The sequence below is a fragment of the Spermophilus citellus genome (genome assembly GCF_964194105.1).
Source record: "Spermophilus citellus genome assembly, chromosome: 3".
In the NCBI taxonomy this organism is placed as follows: Eukaryota; Metazoa; Chordata; class Mammalia; order Rodentia; family Sciuridae; genus Spermophilus; species Spermophilus citellus.
Genome location: NC_138184.1, coordinates 176,424,521 through 176,443,447, shown reverse-complemented (window position 1 = coordinate 176,443,447; position 18,927 = coordinate 176,424,521). Strand labels below are relative to the sequence as shown.

The 18,927-nt window shown below is 33.5% G+C and overlaps 1 protein-coding gene across 1 annotated transcript in view; it reads left to right on the top strand.

Moving 5' to 3' along the window:
* The window catches only part of COG5 (component of oligomeric golgi complex 5), a 336,390-nt gene that overhangs the window by 45,535 nt on the left and 271,928 nt on the right, over positions 1-18,927 (top strand). The window lies entirely within an intron of this gene.

The following is an 18,927-nucleotide window of genomic DNA, read 5'->3' as shown; positions in this document are numbered from 1 at the left end:
CTCTCACATTCTCAATGGGTTTCCAAAACATATTCATCTATACTTATTGTGGATCTACACACTGATTGGCTTCTGCAGTGTTTTGAATATGGATTGTTCCATTCTGAAATTCATGTAGGAATTTTATTTCCATTATGGCAGAGTTGGGAGGTTAGGTTTCTAAGAGGTAATTAGGTCATTAAGAGGATTAAGGCAGTTCTTGGGAGCCTGAGTTAGTGTTGCCTTTTTTTTTTTTTTTTTTTTTTTTGCATATACCCACATGTCTTTCTGCCTTTCCATTAAGAGTTTCCATTAAAAGTTGAAGCAGCCTAAGTTTCTTACTAGATGCTATTGCCATGTTCTTGCCCATTCCAAGGGCAATATCTGTTGACTATCTATTTTTTTTTGTCCCCATGAATCTGATCACATTTTTTGCATATAAAGTAAAGTTTGGTTGAAAACTAAACATTATATAGATAGTACATTCTAGTGATTTTAAATTCTGTTTTGAGAATTGTTCTGTTGTTTTTGTTCTAACTTGTGGGTAACCTGGTCTCAAACTGTATATTTTTTCCTTTGCCTTGTGCAGTTGCTGTTTTTGCTCAGTTCTTTTTTAAGTTATAAATGCTATATTTGTAGTGTGGTACTCTATGGATTCCCCCATACCCAAATAGTTTGCTATTACTAAGAATTTTGGCAGAATTGATAAATGATTATGGCTTTCACCTGTTTTTTTTTTTTTCTTTTCCCTTTTCAGTGTTTCTGCTTAGTTTTCCAACTGTACTGATAGCTATGAGTTATCTTCTGATATCTCAACTTAGTAAGAACCAAGCTTTCTGCTACGTGAGCTGTGTGTTATCACTCAGGGAAAATTGTCACTTTGTAAAAGGAGCAAATTCACCTTCTTTCAAGGGTAGGCTTTTCTCTGACTTTTGCTTGCTTTTTTCCTCCTGAATCAACCCTACCCTTCTTGTCTCTTCTCAACTTTTTCTTCTTTTCCTTTCTCTTCTTCCTTCCATACTAGGGATGGCACCCAGGGGTGTTCTACCATTGAGCTATATCCTCAGCCCTTTTTAATTTTGAGACAGGGTCTTAGTTGCTAAAGCTGACCTCAAACTTGGAATTCTTCTACTAGGTTGCTGGGATTATAGGTGTGCACCACTGACTGTAAACCTGTATGTGTGTGTGTGTATGTATATTTGATATATAAAATATACTTATATTACATATATGTATATTTTTTTTTCTGTAAAATCTGTGGGGATTAAGATGGAACTGTTGGTAGGAGTTATGGTAGTAAATGCCATAAGGCAAAAAGACACTAATCTTGGAATTCTTATCCATTGAAACTTCTCTAATTCAAAGGTAAATCTTCCTCTAGTATATTCTTGCCTGTGTTTATTTTCCAGTTCCTTCAAATAGTGTATTTTTAAAAAGCTTTATCTAGATTTGAAATTATCTGCAGGAAACTATACCTGACTAGTTCACTGTGCCATTAATGGAATTTCCACTAACTTAATTTTTATTTGCCTGTTTCTTATGTACACTCAAAGTCTGTGAAATTGAATGAGTGTTGTAAATTTGAATCACTATCTGTATATATTGAGAATTCATGCATTGCTTTGTAAATACAATTAGAAGTAATACTTAATGGAGACTGACATTTTTTGCATATAAAAGTTCTGTATTCCCAAAGAATGAATAGATATAAGAATGTTTCATATAGCCTAAGTACCTTTCAAACTTAGGACAGTAAAGTTGCCAAGTCATTTTACTTTGACTTTCAGAGTCTGGTACTATTAAAAGGTTTGAAAATATGAAATGCTTAATGGAAATATTTAAAAAATCTGAAAATAGTTTCATGTGATCATTTTCCTCCTATTTAATAACAGCCTGTTTTTCTATGGCAGAGAAGAGCAGCAGAAACATTATACCCATAGAAGTTATTCTTTTTGTCAAAACTAATTTGAAGTAGTAACACTTTCCATTGTTTTCAGACATTTAATATGGGGATTCTAAAAGATCTGGATATTGTGAATTATACTCATGAATCTTGTTATCATTTGACTAAATTTGCTTTCTATCACATGAAGCATAGTGTTGTTTTTCCAGATCCCATTAAACCTGTGTATCTTCTATTATGACTTGGTGGGAAGATTATTTCAGAGTAAAGATTTGTGGGTTGTAGAGACAGTGAAGCAGAGAGAGAGAGGAGTCTAAAGGTAGAAACAAGTGCTATTTTATAGTAAGAAGTTTAATTTATTCAGCTTTGAATAAGTTATGTTTAGATGTGTTTTAGTTAACTTTTTTATCACTGTGACCAAAATACCTAATAAGAACAATTTAAAGGAAGAAAATTTCTTTGGGGTTGATAGTTTCAGAGGCTTCCATTCGTAGATGGCTGACTCCATTGCTGTGATGAGCTCAAGGTGAGGTACCACATCATGGGGGAAAGGCACAGCAGAGGAAAACTGCTCAGCTCATGGCAGAGTTAGGAAGGAAAGTGAGCGAGTGAGGGGAGGTGGAAGAAGGGGCCACAGGGAAATTGTACCCTTTTAGGGCATACCCTCAGTGACCTACCTTTTCTAGCCTTGCTCCACCTGCCTGAAGTTACCACCCAGTCAGTCCATTCAAACCTGTATGGACTAATTAGGGTACAGCTCTCCTAATCTAATCATTTTACCTCTGAATATTTCTACATGAAGAGGAACTTTTGGGGGATACCTCATATCTAAATCATATTGGATATTTAAAAAGAAGTAAAAATGTAGTGATAATATCAATCAAAAAGACGGAATTTTTAAAGGTAGTATTTAATGAAGCAATTACTCAGCATTTTGAATGCCAATGCTTCTGATACTAACAACTTTTGCGGCTAAAATAGTGTTGTATTAGCCAGTTTTTAATTGCTGTGACCCAAGTACTGGGCATAAACAATGTAGAGGAGGAAACATTTCTTTTGGCTCATCAGAGTGGTTTCAGTCCATGATCGGATAATTTCATTTCTTTTGCCTAAGATGAGATAGACTATCATGGAGAAAGATAGCTAGCTACTCAGCTCATGGCAGCCAGAAAGGTGTGGGAGAGGGAGAAGTTGGAGGGATAGGGACAAGATATGATCCTAAGCACATGCCCCCAGTGACATACTTCCTCCATACATAACCCATCGGCCTACAGTTTCCTCTTCCTTCTCCCAGTAGTCCATTTAAATTATTAATCCACTAATGGATTAATCCACTGTCATTAGACCACTCATAATCCAATCATTTCCTAAAAGCCCTGCTTCTGGACATTGCTGCATTGGGGACCAAGTCTTCAACAGCTGAGCCTTTACAGAGCCATTCCAGATCCAAACTGTAACAAGTGTTTTAGTTCATTTTGTGCTGCTATCATAGAATACAACAGAGTGAATGATTTATAAAGAACTCACAGTTCTGGAGGCTGCAAAATCAAAGATCAAGGCACTGGCATATGATGAGGGCTACTTGCTGAGTCATCACATGCTTTAAGGGTCAGTAAGATGAACTCTTTGTCTTCACATGGTGGAAGAACAAAAGAGAGAGAACCCACTCCCAGAGTCTTTTTTATAGTATTATTAATCCATTCACAAGGGCACAGCCCTCATAACCTAACCATCTTCCAAGAGACTTTACCTCCCAACACTGTTTAATTGGAGAGTAAGTTTCCAATATATACATTTTGAGGGACATATTTTACCATAGGAGATAGTGACATGCTTTGTGGTTTTGTTCCAGACTTCAAATCAGTGTAACTCAATAAGTATGGCATGACAGCAGAATAATGTTCCCCCCAAAGATGTTCATGTTCTAACCCACAGAACCAATGAATTTGTTACTTTGCATGACAAAAAGGACTTTGCTGTTTTGATTAAGGCTGTAAGTTTTAAGATTGGACCCATTCTCAATACATCAGTTCTTTTTTTTTCCTGTATTTTTTTAGTGATTTTATTTTTTAAATACATGACAGTGGAATGCATTACAATTCTTATTACACATACAGAGCACAATTTTTCATATCTGTTTGTTTATAAAGTATATTCACACCAATTCATACATGTACTTTGGATAATGATGTCCATCACATTCCACCATCTTTGCTAACCCCTTGACCCCTCCCTTCCCACCCCTCTGCCCTATCTAGAATTCATCTATTCCTCCCATGCTCCCCCTCCCTACCCCATTATGGGTCAGTCACCTTATATCAGAGAAAACATCAGTTCTTGAAAGTGGAAGAGGAAGGTAACAAAATGAGTCAGAGGATAGAAGCGGAGACTGGGATCTGAAGAATGAGAAGTGCCCTATCTGCCATTGTTGGTTTTCAAGATTAAGGAAAAGGTTTATGATTCACAGCATGGAGATGTCCTTTAGAAGCTGGGAACTGCCTTCAGCTCATAGCCAGAAAGGAAATGGGATCTCAATCCTAAAACCACAGGGAACTCTGAATTCTGTAAATGAGCAAGGAAAGATTCTGCCTTAGAGCTTCCAGAAGGGAACTCAGCCACATTGATTTTAGCCCATTGATACCTATTTAGTCCTCATGGAATAAGAAAGTGCCAGAGTTAATATGACTTTTACTGACAGAACTAGACATTTTTTAAATTTAAAGATATGAAACATTAACTGACAATCAACAAGTAAACAAATGCAATGTTTTAGTCAGCTTTCTTCGCTGCTGTGACTAAAGGACCCAGCTGGAACAAGGAAAAGTTTATTTGAGTGTTCACAGGTTCAGAGGTCTTAGTCCATAGAAGACTGGCTCCATTCCTTGGGGCTCACAGTGAGGCTGAACAATCATGGTGGAAGAGCATGGCAGATAGAAGCAGCTCACATCTGATCAAGAACCAGAGAGAGAATTCACTTTCCAGATACAAGTATATACCATAAAGCCATGCCCAATTCCCACCTCCTCCAGTCACACCCTACCACTTTAGTTAGTACTTGGTTAATCCCTCTCAGGGGATTAAATCACTGATTGGGTTAAGGCTCTCGTAACCCAATCATTTCTTCTGTACCTTCTTGCATTGTCTTGCTTTGGGGGGACACCTCACATCCAAACCACAACATAATGAGATATTGCTTATGAAACATATTCTTTTGGTATCTTGGCAAGTATTGCACAATAATACCCCACCCCCATTACTCTTAAAGAACAGAAGCAAAAACAAATAATGACACATTAAAGATTTTTAGAAAAAATTGAAGAAATTGAAAATTGAAGAAAATGGCTTTTTATTCTAACCAGACTTACACGTTCAATTCTATGCTGATCATATGTTTTAAATCCAGTCTTTTTTAATGTGCTCATCTGTTTATGTGTCTGTTTGTTTTATAGTTTACATAAATAAATTAATAAAGCCCATTCTTGATCTTTGGGACATCTGTAGGATATTATCTCAGGTATGGATACTGGTATAGAGTGAGTCTGGTTATGAGTCATAGTTACTTAATAATACAAATAAAATATTTAGTCAGGATTTCATTACAGTGAGTGGGAAATTTTTCATGAAGTTTCCTTTATAGGCTACTAATTTAAAATCATGTTTGTTTCACACTGTGTTCTGCAGAATCCTTGTGATTTGAAGAGAATGTTGAGGTATTTAACTCTGGTCCCCTAATTTTATTTCATTGAAAGTACTGTGCTTCAAAAAAGAAAGAAAAAAAGAAAGAAGTCTGCTTTTATTTTGCTTATAAATTTGGCTGTTTTATTTGAAAGTTCTCTTACTAGAAAAAGTTTGAAAATGAAAGTCATTGTTTCTTAAAAATATAGTAAAACATTGAGGCCATTACAGGATCTAAGTCTTCATTAAGGAAGAAAGAGTCTTGGGGAACTTGAATTTTTGGACAAGTTACTCTTCAAGGATAGAAGAGTACCTAGAGATTGCCCTGTCATTTTCCATTTATCCATCTCCACTTGAAAACTTTGTATTCTTCAAAATTCGTCTGTATAAAAAATAGAATAGAGGACACAGAGACTAATCCACAAAGTTACAACTATCTTATATTTGATAAAGGGGCTAAAAGCATGCAATGGAGGAAGGACAGCATCTTCAACAAATGGTGTTGGGAAAACTGGAAATCCATATGCAACAAAATGAAACTGAATCCCTTTCTCTCGCCATGCACAAAAGTTAACTCAAAATGGATCAAGGAGCTTGATATCAAATCAGAGACTCTGCGTCTGATAGAAGAAAAAGTTGGCTCTGATCTACATATTGTGGGGTCGGGCTCCAAATTCCTTAATAGGACACCCATAGCACAAGAGTTAATAACAAGAATCAACAAATGGGACTTACTTAAACTAAAAAGTTTTTTCTCAGCAAGAGAAACAATAAGAGAGGTAAATAGGGAGCCTACATCCTGGGAACAAATTTTTACTCCTCACACTTCAGATAGAGCCCTAATATCCAGAGTATACAAAGAACTCAAAAAATTAGACAATAAGATAACAAATAACCCAATCAACAAATGGGCCAAGGACCTGAACAGACACTTCTCAGAGGAGGACATACAATCAATCAACAAGTACATGAAAAAATGCTCACCATCTCTAGCAGTCAGAGAAATGCAAATCAAAACCACCCTAAGATACCATCTCACTCCAGTGAGATTGGCAGCCACTATGAAGTCAAACAACAACAAGTGCTGGCGAGGATGTGGAGAAAAGGGTACACTTGTACATTGCTGGTGGGACTGCAAATTGGTGCGGCCAATTTGGAAAGCAGTTTGGAGATTCCTGGGAAAGCTGGGAATGGAATCACCATTTGACCCTGCTATTGCCCTTCTCGGACTATTCCCTGAAGACCTTAAAAGAGCATGCTACAGGGATACTGCCACATGGATGTTCATAGCAGCACAATTCACAATAGCTAGACTGTGGAACCAACCCAGATGCCCTTCAATAGATGAATGGATAAAAAAAAATGTGGCATCTATACACAATGGAGTACTATGCAGCAATAAAAAATGACAAAATCATAGAATTTGCAGGGAAATGGATGGCACTAGAGCAGATTATGTTTAGTGAAGCTAGCCAATCCCTAAAAAATAAATACCAAATGTCTTCTTTGATATAATGAGAGCAACTATGAACAGAGCAGGGAGGAAGAGTAGGAAGAAAAGTTTAACATTAAACAGAGACATGAGATGGGAGGGAAAGGGAGAGAAAAGGGAAATTGCATGGAAATGAAGGGAGACCCTCATTGCTATACAAAATTACATATAAGAGGTTGTGAGGGAGAGAAATGAATTACAGTAGATGGGGTAGAGAGAGAAGATGGGAGGGGAGGGGAGGGGGGATAGTAGGGGATAGGAAAGGTAGCAGAATACAACAATTACCAATAGGGCATTATGTAAAATTGTGGATGTGTAACCGACATGATTCTGCAATATGCATTTGGGGTAAAATTGGGGGTTCATAACCCACTTCAATCTAATGTATGAAATATGATATGTCAAGAGCTTTGTAACGTTGTGAACAACCAATAAAAAAAATAAAATAAAAAAAGAAAATTATTAGACTCAAATGAAAATAGTGGTACAACATACTGGATCCTCTGGGACACTATGAAGCTAATTCTAAGAGGCGAGTTTATAGCTATGAGTGCCTAAATAAGAAAATCAGAAAAAAAGTCCCAATAAACAATCTAATGTTGCATCTCAAGGTCTTTGAAAAAGAAGAACAAATCAGTCCTAAAACCAGAAGACAGAAGTAAATAATTAATATCAGAGACAAAGTAAATGAAATTGAGAATAAAAAAATACAAAGATCAAATATGGCAGGGAATGAGTATTTTGTACAGAAATAAAAAACATAAAACTAAAGATGAGAGCAGAGAAGACCTGGATATTGATAACTCAGACTAAAGTTTGACAGTACCTTTGTGATAAAAATCTTTTTTTTCTAAATATTATATCCATGTGACTGATTAACTTGACCTTCATAGGCTCAATTTTTCTTATATATATTTCTTTAATAATATGACTTTATACTCATATTTGGTGAGCATGAGGAAGATCCTAAATGTAGCTGAGAAAGGGATTTTTATAAGGCCTGCTATATGCTGTGTATCTTTTTTTATTAAATGAATTCAGAATAGTTATCTCATTTCTGTTATTTACAGAATTAAATATGATATTCTTCTCAGTGGTTTAATAAAATGTTTTTATAAGCCTTTTAAATTTGTAGCTATATTAAAAATATGTGTTCATTGTGAAAGTTAGAAAATTGATGTATATTGCTAAAAACTAAAAAATCAGGTGTTACCTAGAATCACTATCAGTATTTTGGTTATATAAACTCCCAGTGTTTGGCTTATACATTGCTGTTTATTGTACATATTATTTTGTGTTTAATATTACATTATGGACATGTTTCTATGTTAATAAACATAAATCTGTCTACATTTTAGTGGCTGGTGCTATGGTTTGAATATGGTTTGTCCCTTACTAAATTTGTTGAAATTTAATTGCCATTGTGGCTATGTTGTGAAGTGGGACCTTTAAGAATTGATTATTCTTTCTTAAGAGTAATTAATGTCTTCATTGTGAGAGTGTTTTTCATAAAGTGAGGCCATGCCTCATGTTTGATCCGTTTTCTACAAGTTCTCTTCCTCTTTCACCTTTTTGCCGTGTATGTGATGCAGTACAAGGCTCTCATCAGTTGTAGCCACTTGATCTTGGACTTGTAGCCTCTGCAACTGTGGGCAAATAAACTTCCTTGCTTTGTAAATTATCCATCTCAGGTATTCTGTTATAACAATAGAAAATGGACCATGTGAATTGGCTAATATTTAGTTGAAAATGATCCAATAATTTATATAAATAATCTATTATTACCTATTTTGGTCATTTATCTTTTTTTACTGGTGTAATCAGTGTTTTGATAACCATAAAAATTCAAGCTATCCTTGAATATGGATCCTTGCACAACTGTTTTATTGCTTTCTTAGAATACATTTTATAAGTTAATTCTTGGTCATTGGTTGGTTTAATGTTTCAAAATGAAAAATATTACTAATAGTAATGTGAAATAGTATAACCAAATTAGTAGTTACCGTCATTTAAAAATTATTTGTCAGTCTTATATGTGAAAATTGGTATGGTTGTTTTAAAATTTATTCTAATTTGCATGCTTTTGCTGTCTGTCTTAAACAGTCTTATGCTTGTCATTTGATTTTCATCGGTGAGTTACCTGTTTGTGTCCTTTTGCCATGTTGGCTTGTAACTATTCTTTACGAAACAAAGGTGCATTTGCTTTATTTTGTAGGCTGGAAATATGTTCTGAGTTTTATTTCATTCTTTGATTCTTTTAAATGTCTAATTTAAAAAGTTTCTAATCTCACGTGTTAATCTTATACTTAATAAGTTACTTTAGTTCTTTACCCATAATATTAGAAGTATTCACCTCTATAATATTCTTCAAATATTTTAGTTTTATTTTTATTAGTATGTAATTTATTTCGATATAACTTGTGTACATAGCAACCACATCTCACATCTTCCAGGCAGTACCATTTATTGTCACCTAGAATATAATGTGAAGTACATACAACCCAAACATTTTATGAAATGTTCAAATTAGGCGTGAGGGCTAAGTGCAGCCGAAATGAATCATTTAGAAGTACTTTTATAATTTTTTTTTTGTTTTTAGTGCTTACAAGATAACAGACCTGTATGTTCTAGTAACTAGGATTTATGATTGATGATACAATTTTGTTAGTGCTTACAAGATAATAGACTTGTATACTATAGTAACTAGGATTTATGATTACTGCTGTTTGACAGTACTGAGCATTTTATGAATCTGCCTACCAGATCCTGTGACATGTGTTATTAAGAAACATTCATGTTGAGACATTATGTTGTAAAACCAATAAGCATTTTTGTTAATGTAGATGGTACTGATAAAGGAATGCTCTATTTAAAAATAAGAGTGTCTTATATCTTATTAACTGTATTTAAACAGTGATAAAATATTTATATGGTGTCATTATGTAGCTGAGAACATGGTTCTTTTTTTTCCCTCTTTTTTTTAGGTCTTATTGTATCTACTGTAATTGTATCTTTGAATCATCAGTAGAATGATATTTTAATGAGAACCAGAAGTGTCAAGCAAAATAGATTTTTCTTTTAAGTTAATGAAAATTGAATTTTTTAACTTGTCATTTCAGAATTTGGTAACAGCCAGCTTTGCCAAAGAACAAGGTGGCTTTCTAGGGGTTTTAATCTTTCTCTAAACTCAGGTGGCTATTCTGATTTATAGTGTGTGCTTAATCATTTCTCTGCTGATCAATTTCTTCAAAGTTTTGTTGTAAAAGCATATTTCTGGGCAGTTTTTCTGAAGGCTCATCTGTCATGCATTTCTCCTAGTGAATTTCTGAAGTTGGTAGGTGTAAGGGAGAGAGAAAGGAGGAGTATGTACATTAGAATCACCTGTAGACCATTTTTGTTTTAAAAATACCTGTCTTCTTTTTAGTTGAAAGTACTGTTGTTCCTTTTCTCTCAGGTTTGATTGACCCCTTAAACGTGTTACAAAATGGTTGAGATTCACTACTTTAATATTGTACAATGTATCCTTGGATTAAACTAGCATTACTGGAAAAAAAAAAACTAGCATTACTGAAGGTTTTATATCTGGACAACATAATATTTATTCCCATGTAATTATTTTTATCAGTTTTTTCTGTAGTTGATATTATTAAACAAAGATGAAAATTATAATCATCAGTCTTAGGAAACTTCTCTTTACTTTTTCTGTAAGAGTGTTTGGGCCATTTGAATACATTGAGGGATATAAGAAATAATCATATAAGACTTACATTATCTTTATAGTTTTAGAAAACATTCTTTTTTTTTTTAAAGAGAGAGTGAGAGAGGAGAGAGAGAGAGTTCTCGGCGGACACAACATCTTTGTTGGTATGTGGTGCTGAGGATCCAACCCGGGCCGCACGCATGCCAGGCGAGCGCACTACCACTTGAGCCACATCCCCAGCCCCAGAAAACATTCTTTACACATTATGTATTTTAAAAAAATTTGGGGGGGGTTGTGTATAGACACAATACCTTTATTTATTTATATGTGGTGCTGAGGATTGGACCCAGTGCCCCACACGTGCAAGGCGAGTGCTCTACCACTAAGCCAAAATCCCACCCCCTACATCATGTATTTTTGGAGAAGACCAGTGAGAAGACAGTGCTCTCTGGTCTTAGTACCAATAGTTTGCATTTCTACTGAGCAGCTAGATGATTTTTATCTTTCAATTCTGAGCCATGTAATCAGTTCCTTTTTCCTCCTTAAATGACCTAGTATTAAGCACAGGGAACAATTTATGGCTCACCTCTTGCAGAACTTAATAAGTTATCATAAGTGAAGTTCATTTCATAAAGGTTTTTTAAATTTTTTTTTAATTTTTGTCATCTTCTTTGCTCTGATTTTATTAATTATTATCCCACTTTGTTGAACTGTATCTAATATTCTTTTTTTTAAATGTATATATTGTTTTACAGTGCTGATAACGTCAAGGTCGCGGGTTCGTTCCCCATATGGGCACCAAATGCTGCAGTCTGTCTGGGCACAATTCAGGAGCCACTTGTCAAAAGAAACGAACTTTATTTTTAGAACCACACATGCCAAACCACACAGCTCCTCAGGAAAAACCTTCAGAGCCCAACTGCCACCACAGGCTTCCCACAAGCCTCTCAACCTCCTCCACTCCTGCTGCTCTTGAGGCTGATTGGCTGGGTTGCCTGGGCAGAGCCAAAAAAAGTCCCCCAATGAGCAGCTCCCTGGTCTGAAAGGGCGGGGAAACAGCCCAATGAACATCACCACAGAGGAGCCAATCAGTTGGCAGCTAGAAGTTTGCTGGGGCTGCTGTGAGCCAATCATCAGCTGGCAGCTGGAAGTTTGCTGGCAGGTGGAAGTTTGCTGGGGCCCCTTGGGCTGTGGCTCTCAACATCTTGTAGAGGGACACACAATATCGTTGTTTATTAATTTATTTTTTAGTGGTGCTGAGGATCAAACCAGTGCCTTCACACATTCTAGGCAAGCACCCTGCCATTGAGCTACAACCCCAGTCCCTGTATCTAATAACTTTTTGAAGTTGTCTTATGTAGATGCTTCTCAACCTAAAATGATGTTACATTCTGGTTACCCATTTTAAGTTTAAAATATCTTAAGTCAAACATGAATTTAATCCACCTAACCTACTGAATATTTTAGCTTAGCCTAGCCTACTTGAAACATGTTCAGAATGTTAACATTAGCCTCCAATTAGGCAAAGTCATCTAACAAAAAGCCTACTTTATAATTGTGTGGGGTATCTCATGTCATTTATTGAATACCTGTATTTGGCAACAGAGTACAGTGTAGAGTGTCAGTTGTTGTGTATAACATTTATCAATTTTGTTTACCTACTTTCTTCCTAATAGCTATGATAAAATTTGTTTTAGTTTTGGATTATACAGCTAGTTTTGTATTGTATTATATTGACTGAATTTGTAAATCTTTTCTCCAATATACATATACAAATCTATGTCATTTTGATTCCAGTTGCAGGGGATTTACAGACCTCCAGGAAATCCTGTAGCAGTCATTGTTTATCAAGGATATATTATTTGGCAAATGCTTTTCTATAAGGTAGCCATATCCAATGCCTGAACTCTTGTCTTTTTATTTTTAAATTATATTCCCTAGAAGCACATTTTCAACAATAGTAAGCTGTTATAGATTGGTTCTATGCTTCAGTTAATGAAAATGTTAAAAATCAAAAGAATTATAACAGAAGATAATGTCAGTGTTAGAAAAAAATTCAGCAAAAGAGTTAATGAGAAGTGTTCATAGGGTAGTGTTTCTGTAACATTTCATATATTATCAAGTATCAGTGTTACTTAAACTATTTTGAAAGAATAGAAAATTCAGGAATGTCACAAAATTATCATTGAATATGTGATGAATACTTTGTAAATTTTGTTGAGGCTACAAAGGAAATAATAACAAAGGAAAACTGTTTAATTTCAGACTTCCTAACTTGAGTGACAGCTGTTTAAAATATACACATTTTATAGTTTTTCAATATTTTCATTGCAGATTTATTTTAGAAGTAATTCTTATCCTCTGTGTCCAGTATTATATTTTAATATATGTTTGTATTGAAATGAACAGATATACACAAGATAGTACTTAACGTATGGTCAGAAAAAGAAAATATAATGACAAACATTAGCCATGAAATTATATGAGTAACTATTTTGGTTGAGTGAAATAAAAGTGTATAGTAGTTTATGGTATCATGTTTCATTTTTTGTACAATTTTGTCTTCTGAGAGTATATGGTTTTTAAAGTAAAACTTTTGGGTTGGGAGTATAGATAAGAGGCACATGCACTAGGTGCTGGGTTTCATCCCCAACACTGGAGGTGGGGAAATGAGGGAACCAACTAGAAGATTTTTTGATAATTTCTTAAAAACAACTACAACATTGTTTTCATCTTTAGGAATCTTATGACCTACTAGATTATAGTATGTATAATCCAATGAAAATTTAATTAGTTAAAATGAATTGTTAAATTTTTTTTCTCTTTTGAAAGGCACTATGATTTGAATTATTTTCAGTGCTGTGTGTGTATAATTTTATTTATTAGCTGCCTGAATGTACGTAGTCTATCTATCCAAAGTATTGCTTCTTTTGGAGTTGGGTCTTGCTGTGTTTCCTAGGAGGACCTTGAACTCATGGGTTCAAGTGATATTCCTGCCTCCGCTTCCTGACTGGGAGGTAGCTGGAACTACAAGTATGAGCCACAAAGACTGGCTTTTAAAGAAGTGGTTCTTAAACTGTAGCATGAAAATCACCAGAAAGTACTATTTAACACAGATTTTTCAGGGTTGCAACTCTAGAGATTCTAATTCAGTAAGTTAGAGATAGGGCCTTTGTGATTGGTATTTTAAACAAGCTCTATAGAGGGCTCTGATATAGGTGAATTGCATTTTGAAAACACCATTCTAAACAAGATGCAACAGTAAGTTGAGAAACTTAAAATTTATTTACTTTCAATTCTACTAATACTTACTCTGATCAGTTAGTGTGAATCAGGGACTTTTGGGGGAAAGCACTACATCATAGTTAGTATAGCTGTTATTATAGTGTATGGAATAGACAGTTTTATAGTGTTAGGTAGCCTATAGTTTATTAATATTTTTTTCAATAGCAAAAGAAAAGACAATTTTTTTTTTAAGAATTGGGATGAAAACACTGTAGAGTATGTAAGTTTGATTTTCTTTACATTTTTCATTTGATCTAAGGTATTATCAATATTATAGTGAAATACATATCTTTTAGTTGTTCTCTCTTTAATCTATGTACAACACCACATACCCAATCAAAATAACCGGTCTATAGTAAAAGATATGGATCATGTGTAATATTACTGACTTGAATATATGTATCTAATCTCATGACAGTCCCAAGTGTATTTCTTATTCCTGCAGTCTATATTTAATGTGGCCAAAGCCCTCATTTGTTAGCATAAACATTGAAACATTTTTATATTAAATTAAAAAAATTAATTTTCTATCTGTTGCATTATACATCCACAGCTGTCTGAAGGGAAAACAGTTTCTTTATATCCTGTCATCCTGTCTGCTGCTTTTTGTTTTCATCCTGAAAAACTGGTGGAGGTGCTTTGGTAGTTTGCCTTGTTTAATACCTCTTAGAAAAATATGACATATCACTTTCATGGAAACAGAGTAAGGAAAATGACCTTAATTCCAGACAGACTCAGCTCTCCTGCTTTATCGTACTTGATGCTTCAGGGTTTGATAGTGGCAGAGAGCTGATGTTGGTGGCAGTGACAGGAATGACAGCCCTTTTTACCACTTGCTGGTGGAAGTACAAAGCTGTCATGCTTGAAAGCCATGGATACAGCTTATTGGGATCTGTAAACAATGTGTGGCTAGAATGGTAGAGATATGGGTATTGTCACATGTTATTTTATCATGAGCAAGAGGAGAAATATTATTGTAGTTTGCTTAACTCTTTTTCTTCTGCAAAATGGATATTCCTTATATGATGATAGCTTTTATATTAGTACTAAGCCCATTTTCTATTTCTATATCTCAGTACCACTGTGTTCCAAACACCTACGAATTGTTTGGTAATATTTTTATATTTATTCTGTTTATGAGGTAGTATGTGTTATTAGATTTTTAATATGTACAGACTGTCAACTGGAGTGTCTTTGCATTATTTTTAATTGAATTTTGAATTATTGCTCTTTAGCAAAAAAAAAAAAAAAAAAGAAAAAGAAAGAAAAAGAAATAAAAAGCCCAGAAGAAAACTTAATTTGAAGACTAACCTATGATTCTGTGTTCTATTTGTATTTTTCTAGTAGCTGAACACCTATTTTTACGTCTTTTTCAGTTTTATCTGGGTTTTATTATCTCCTGAATTTTCTCTTATATGATTCTATCTGTGATCCCTTTTTTCTCCCTAATATTTACACAAGTCAACTCATCTTTAATTTCCTTGAAGTTCATGTGCTTCCTGAGGGGACTTGCTTTCAAAGAATGTACAGAGAGTACAAAGAAGTGTCCATCTCTAAAATGTAAAGAAAATAGTCTCCAAAAATTACCATATTTCTCATTTTATTTGGAGGAAAGGAACACAGTATTTTGTACCTTTTCCTTGCTTTTTTGCCTCCATCCAAAAAAAATGACCTGCTTTATTTGCAAAGAAATATAAACCTTCCTTATATTTTCTAAGGAATCTTGAAGTATAGTTTGAAGCCACTGATTATAATATAAACAGGTTGCATTACTATCTTTTAGATATTATTTATGTATTTAAACTTTTTAAATTTAGAAATTATCTTTTTCTCACCTTTAACAAAGAATTTGGAAGATATGTTTATAATAAAGTAAGTGGATGTTCATAATTAATTATTAGGGGGGAATACAAAGGATAATATTTGTATTTTTCCCTGTGTATATGTTGGCATTTTTTCACTGTTTATAATTTCTTTAAAATTAAAATTACTGAAAAAGATATGTTTAATGGGAAAATGGAATAAACCAATTGCACAATGTTAAGTATACAACTTAAAATATTCATTTTAAAATTTCATTTTGAAATGAAATCTAGTAACTAAGAACATTCTTTAACAATATTATTTGTTTTACTTTATTACATTTTTCTTCTTTTAAGTTTTCTTCTGAGCTTCTTTATTAAATTTTCTTCTTTTTTTTTTGGCCCTGTTATGTACTTTATGCAAAGCATAATTAAATAGTTCTTCCATCATTGAGGATAATCTAGTTTCTTATGATCTTCCTTGTGGCTATTATTTTCAGTTTCTTATACCACTTGGCTTTCTAGTCAGTTGGCACACCTTGTTGATTCTGTCTTCATTTGTCTCTCACACAACTAACTGTACACTTGTTTGCCAGTTTGCCATCATTAGTTTTTCTTCTTCTTTTTCTTTTCTTTCTTTCTTTTTTTTTTTTTTTTTTTTTTTTTTTTTAGTACTAGAGATTTAAATCAGGAGTGCTTTACCACTGAACCATGTTCCCAGCCTTTTTGTTTTTTATTTTGAAATAGGATCTCACTAAGTTGCTTAGGCTGCAGTTCTCCTCTCAGCCTCCAGAGTTGCTAGGATTACAGATGTATGCCAAGAGGTCTGGCTATTGTCATCATTTTTTAGCCTACATATCCAGGTGATGGCAATAACTTTCTGTCTTCTGTGTCTTACATAATCAGCTGTCTCTACATATTGCATTCAAGTTCTTTTGGAAGCTCATTCTCATTTTGTTATATCTCCTGTTCAGATATCTCTGCTGGCATTTTGGGCCTATGCTTATGGCCCCAAGTTAACATTTTAGATAACTTCTCACTTCTGCTTTACTTTCCTTCCAAACAACATTTTGCTCTTATCAAAATATGCTTTAGTAGTTTTTCTCAACAATACTTTTGTTTATATTTTTCTTAAATTCAGTACAATCCTCTTCTTATTAAGAAATTGAATATTCTTTTTATAGCATTTACCACATTCTGTTTCTTCTTTCAGGTGTTTTTATACTTTATAATATGGCTTTGAGCTTCCCCAGCCTAAAATTCCAAAATGCTCCAAAATCCAAAGCTTGTTGACCATAAACATGACACTTCAAGGGAAAAATTCTGCTACTTGCTCTCATGTGATGGATTTTAGTTGAAATGCAAGTGGACCGAAAGTATTGTGTAAAATTATCGTAAGGCTATGTGTGTAAAATTTATATGAAACATAAATGAATTTTGTGTTTAGGCTTGGGTTCCTCCCACAAGATATGTCTTATACATATACAAATATTACAAATCTGATAAAAATCTGAAGTTTGCATTTCATGTAAGGGATACTTGACCTGAACTTTGATTATAGATTTCAAGCTTTTGAGGGTAATAACTCTATTTATGTAATCCAATATTCTGTCATAATACTGCCTTCTATATGTAAGAATTCAAAGTTTAGTTGGATTACAATGCTTACTTAAATTTATAATTATAAAATGTAATAAAATAAAAATATTATTGACTTTGGAAAATAGTCTTGAAATTATTGTAGTTAAATAAAGCCTTACCTTATAAAGGGTCTATTACTTATAATTTTAGATTTTCATCCTTAAGTCTAACAGCATTTAAATGAGGAATCTGATTTTTAATGCCTAGAGAAGTGAGATTTTGCTATAATATTTAGGGAATGAAAAAACAGACCACATGTGTAAAAAATTGACTTACCATGGTTGCAAAACCAAAATGATTGTGAATGGCATTTTTTTAAAAAAAGCATAATTGTAAATAATTTAATTATCATAATAAGTTTGAACATCATTTCTAGGTAGTAGTTGGTAGAATAATAACCTCCTTAAATGAGCAAACAGAACTAAGAAGGCAGTGAAATTTTCCAAACCTCTTGGAACTCAGGTTAGTTTTTAAGGAAAGAATTCCAATTCTTATCTTTTTGAAAAATTGACTCAATTTGCATATGGAAATTCATATTTGTGTTTCTGATTTATAGCACATGGATATAAAATTAGTTTTAAGAAGTGTATCAAGTTTACTGTTGTCTATATTGCATTTGCTTTTAGAACTTATATTCTAACAGGAAAAAGTTAGCAAAACAAAAAAATGCTTTTTTGGGGGGTAAAATTATTAGTAATAAGGTGAAATTTTTACATACTGGTACAGTGGCCATCCTCAAGAAAGTGAAGTTTCATCTTTTCATAGAATTAACATTTAATAAAAAATAAAAGTTGTCTAAGCTTATTTTCTCATTTATCTCTGTATTTGAAAACATTTGTGACTTGTTTTTGAAAGCTGAATTTTTGATACGTAAGTATTATCTACATTCACATATTATGGACTCTTTATTACGTTAAAAAGCTATTAGCGGTTGTCTGATAGGTATGACTTTTCTTTGTTGTAAATCAGTGGGTGCACTTTGTATATTTGAAACATCTCTACAGGTGGGCAAAATGCTTGTGAACTGTTTACTCCAATGTCAAGTGCAGAAATAGTAGCTTTTAGGGCAAAGCTATAACATCGTCATTTATTTTTTATTTTGTTATTACAGAAGATGAGAATGCATGAAAGCTATTAGGCTAATATATTAGAAATCTGTTTTTATACTTTTTTTTGGCATGCTTATAAACATGAAGATTAAAAGTATTTAAAACACAAAGAGTTTTTTCTTAACATGAAGACTTTAAATATAGTTTTAATTTTTATTAAAAGTATAAAATTAAATATTAAAAGTTTTATTTATACTTGGAAGTTTAAGTATAAAATGCATTTTACATTTACAAATGAAGATATCAGGAGATATTGTGGCAAATATATTTATTGAATAAAGCTTTCCTTAATACTTGTGTCCACGATGTTAGTTTCTCTTCAGGGTTTCAAAAAATAAGTC